Below are 5,000 nucleotides of genomic sequence, written 5' to 3'. Positions count from 1 at the left end.
GCTGACTGTGAGTCTGCACGATTTATGGTCCAGGGCTTGACGGAAAAGACTGTTGGTCCAGACAAGGGGGCAGCGGCAGCCATGCCAACAGGGGGGAATCGGCAGCGCAGATTTTTCGACGAACATGGGCTGGACGCTGGACTGGCCGGGCCATGCAGGAAAATTCATCGAGGGGACACGCTGAAGAAACAGCGCTGGTTTAGACACGGTGGGCGCAGTGTTGGAATCGGCAGCGCCGATGAAACCGGCAAAGTCGGCAGAATTGGCAGCGGGTGCTGGCGATGGGTCTGGACGGGCTGGATAGTCCAAGGCTCGACGAGAAAGACCGCAGGTTGAGACACTGGGGCAGTGGCAGCCCGCGGGACAGTGTTGGCAGATTCGGCAGCGCAGATTTGTGCGGCTGCAGGTTCGTCGGGGAAAATCGGCAGCGCAGATTTTTCGACGAGCATGGGCTGGACGATGGACTGTCCAGGCCAGGCAGGAAAATTTGTCGAGGGGACACGCTGACGAAACAGCGCTGGTTCAGGCACGGCGGGCAGTGTTGGAATCGGCAGCGCCGACGAAATCGGCAAAGTCGGCAGAATCGGCAGCGCAGATTTTTCGACGAACATGGGCTGGACGCTGGACTGGCCGGGCCATGCAGGAAAATTCATCGAGGGGACACGCTGACGAAACAGCGCTGGTTCAGGCACGGCGGGCAGTGGTGGAATCGGCAGCGCCGACGAAATCGGCAAAGTCGGCAGAATCGGCAGCGGGTGCTGGCGATGGGTCTGGACGGGCTGGATAGTCCAAGGCTCGACGAGAAAGACTGCTGGTTTAGACACTGGGGCAGTGGCAGCCCGCGGGACAGTGTCGGCAGATTCGGCAGCGCAGATTTGTGCGGCTGCAGGTTCGTCGGGGAAAATCGGCAGCGCAGATTTTGCGACGAACATGGGCTGGGCGATGGACTGTCCAGGCCAGGCAGGAAAATTTGTCGAGGGGACACGCTGACGAAACAGCGCTGGTTCAGGCACGGCGGGCAGTGTTGGAATCGGCAGCGCCGACGAAATCGGCAAAGTCGGCAGAATCGGCAGCGCAGATTTTTCGACGAACACGGGCTGGACGGTGGACTGTCCAGGCCAGGCAGGAAAATTTGTCGAGGGGACACGCTGACGAAACAGCGCTGGTTCAGGCACGGCGGGCAGTGTTGGAATCGGCAGCGCCGACGAAATCGGCAAAGTCGGCAGAATCGGCAGCGCAGATTTTTCGACGAACATGGGCTGGACGCTGGACTGGCCGGGCCATGCAGGAAAATTCATCGAGGGGACACGCTGACGAAACAGCGCTGGTTCAGGCACGGCGGGCAGTGGTGGAATCGGCAGCGCCGACGAAATCGGCAAAGTCGGCAGAATCGGCAGCGGGTGCTGGCGATGGGTCTGGACGGGCTGGATAGTCCAAGGCTCGACGAGAAAGACTGCTGGTTTAGACACTGGGGCAGTGGCAGCCCGCGGGACAGTGTCGGCAGATTCGGCAGCGCAGATTTGTGCGGCTGCAGGTTCGTCGGGGAAAATCGGCAGCGCAGATTTTGCGACGAACATGGGCTGGGCGATGGACTGTCCAGGCCAGGCAGGAAAATTTGTCGAGGGGACACGCTGACGAAACAGCGCTGGTTCAGGCACGGCGGGCAGTGTTGGAATCGGCAGCGCCGACGAAATCGGCAAAGTCGGCAGAATCGGCAGCGCAGATTTTTCGACGAACACGGGCTGGACGGTGGACTGTCCAGGCCAGGCAGGAAAATTCGTCGAGGGGACACGCTGACGAAACAGCGCTGGTTCAGACACGGTGGGCGCAGTGTTGGAATCGGCAGCGCCGAGAAAATCGGCAAAGTCGGCAGAATCGGCAGCAGGTGCTGGCGATGAGTCAGGACGGACTGGATAGTCCAAGGCTCGATGAGAAAGACCGCTGGTTTAGACACTGGGGCAGTGGCAGCCCGCGGGGCAGTGTCGGCAGATTCGGCAGCAGTGTCTGCCGATTCGGCAGCGTTGGCTTGTTGGCGCGGGGGGCCGATTCGAGTGGGGACTTGGGCAGCGGGCAGTGAAAGCAAGAGTTTCCCCGATGCTGCCGGGAAAAACGCTCCCCGGGATGGCCGGGTGAGATGACCCGGCGGCCCGCGACGGGTCATTCAATTCCATGCCCCGTCAACATAACTCCCGATGTACTGTTTGCTTTTTCGGAAGAAGAGATCCATCCCCCCATCCTCGGCCAGCCAAAAACGCTCCAATTAATGGCCGGGTGAGATGACCCGGAGGCCCGCGACGCGTCATTCAAATCACTGCCCTATCGGCTACAACTGCTGATGGGTGGGATTAGAGGCCTGCCATGGTGGTGAGGGGCGGCGAGGACCGTGAAAGCTAGAGTTTTTCAGAGGCTGCCGGGAAAAAGGCCCCTCGGGTGGCGGGGTGCGAGGACCAGGCGCGTCATTCAATTCTCTTCCCTATCAACTTGGCTCCCGTTGGCGGGATTGGAGGCCTACTGTTTGTTACAGGGCTAAAATCGTCAGGGGAAGAGCTGACGAAACAATGCTGGTTTGGATGCAGGGGGTAGTGTTGGAATCGGCAGCGCGGACAAAATCGGCAAAGTCGACAAAAAAGACTGTTGGTCTGGACATCGGGGCAGCGGCAGCCATGCCGACAGGGGGGGAAATCGGCAGCACAGATTTGTGCAGCTGCAGGTTCGTCGGGGAAATCGGCAGCGCAGATTTTTCGATGAACATGGGCTGGAAGATGGACTGTCCAGGCCAGGCAGGGAAATTCGTCAAGGGGACACGCTGACGAAACAGCGCTGGTTCAGGCACGGCGGGCAGTGTTGGAATCGGCAGCGCCGACGAAATCGGCAAAGTCGGCAGAATCGGCAGCGGGTGCTGGCGATGAGTCTGGACGATTTATAGTCCAGGGCTTGATGGAAAAGACTGTTGGTCCAGACAATGGGGCAGTGGCAGCGCGGATTTGTGCAGCTGCAGGTTCGTCGGGGAAAATCGGCAGCGCAGATTTTTCGACGAACAGGGGCTGGGCGCTGGACTGGCCGGGCCAGGCAGGAAAATTCGTCAGGGGGGCACGCTGACGAAAACAGGGGCTGCGGAGTGGAAAATCGGCAGCGCAGATTTTTCGACGAACAGGGGCTGGACCGGCCGGGCCAGGCAGGAAAATTCGTCAGGGGGGCACGCTGACGAAAAGAGGGGCTGCCGCGTGGAAAATCGGCAGCGCAGATTTTTCGACGAACAGGGGCTGGACGCTGGACTGGGCCAGGCAGGAAAATTCGTCAGGGGGCACGCTGACGAAAAGAGGGGCTGCCGCGTGGAAAATCGGCAGCGCAGATTTTTCGACGAACATTCGTCAGGGGGGCACGCTGACGAAAAGAGGGGCTGCCGCGTGGAAAATCGGCAGCGCAGATTTTTCGACGAACATTCGTCAGGGGGGCACGCTGAGGAAAACAGGGGCTGCCGCGTGGAAAATCGGCAGCGCAGATTTTTCGACGAACAGGGGCTGGATGCTGGACCGGCCGGGCCAGGCAGGAAAATTCGTCAGGGGGGCACGCTGACGAAAAGAGGGGCTGCCGCGTGGAAAATCGGCAGCGCAGATTTTTCGACGAACAGGGGCTGGACTGGCCGGGCCAGGCAGGAAAATTCGTCAGGGGGGCACGCTGACGAAAAGAGGGGCTGCCGCGTGGAAAATCGGCAGCGCAGATTTTTCGACGAACAGGGGCTGGACGCTGGACTGGGCCAGGCAGGAAAATTCGTCAGGGGGCACGCTGACGAAAAGAGGGGCTGCCGCGTGGAAAATCGGCAGCGCAGATTTTTCGACGAACATTCGTCAGGGGGGCACGCTGACGAAAAGAGGGGCTGCCGCGTGGAAAATCGGCAGCGCAGATTTTTCGACGAACATTCGTCAGGGGGGCACGCTGAGGAAAACAGGGGCTGCCGCGTGGAAAATCGGCAGCGCAGATTTTTCGACGAACAGGGGCTGGATGCTGGACCGGCCGGGCCAGGCAGGAAAATTCGTCAGGGGGGCACGCTGACGAAAAGAGGGGCTGCCGCGTGGAAAATCGGCAGCGCAGATTTTTCGACGAACAGGGGCTGGACTGGCCGGGCCAGGCAGGAAAATTCGTCAGGGGGGCACGCTGACGAAAAGAGGGGCTGCCGCGTGGAAAATCGGCAGCGCAGATTTTTCGACGAACAGGGGCTGGACGCTGGACTGGGCCAGGCAGGAAAATTCGTCAGGGGGGCACGCTGACGAAAACAGGGGCTGCCGCGTGGAATGGCAGCCTACACGCAGATGCGAATTCGGCAGCGCACGATGGCTTGAGCAGGTCATGGGTTCGACTTGGCGCGATCTGAAACCTGGACGAGGGACTGTCGACGCTGGACGAGCCAGCGCGGTGGCCTGTCGTGCCCCGTTCAGGGGGGGCCTGCCGCGGAGACAGCCCTCGCGGGCTCGACAGCGCAGGCCAGCGTCCCCGACGTCGCTGGCCGCGGCAGGCGAGCTGCCGGGGTTCCCGCATTCCTACAAGAAAACGTCGTGCTTTCCACATGAAACCAATCCAGTAAAATCAGCCATATTTTTATGAGGCTGCCCACTGAATTTGGGGTCATTCCGGGCCGGTTCCTAGTTTTGCGGATTTACTCGATTTCTAATGGTAGGAAAATTAAAACAAATACTTCCCGACCTCGAAAAATTCTGGGAAAATTAATGAAGGTGGATTGGATTTTTGCCAACCTCTGTGCAAAATTTCAGCTCAAAATACCAAGAAATGAATTTTTTAGAGGGGGGGTGACAGCTGGGACCTAGTAGTGTCTCCCCCTGCCAGAGCTGCAATGACACTTATTGCTCTTTAGGGGGGTGCCCCCTGACTGGCCATGGGGCGCGCTGGCCTGGCGCCCATAGGCCTGCCGCGGGGGATATGTGGGCTGTTGCTAAACTCGGACTAAGGTGGGGGGCCTCATGGCCCGAAGTATTGCCGGCATC

This window comes from Populus nigra, chromosome 2, assembly GCF_951802175.1.
Source record: "Populus nigra chromosome 2, ddPopNigr1.1, whole genome shotgun sequence".
NCBI lineage: Eukaryota > Viridiplantae > Streptophyta > Magnoliopsida > Malpighiales > Salicaceae > Populus > Populus nigra.
The sequence above is the reverse complement of the archived record's forward strand: the minus strand, read 5'-3'. Positions refer to the sequence as shown.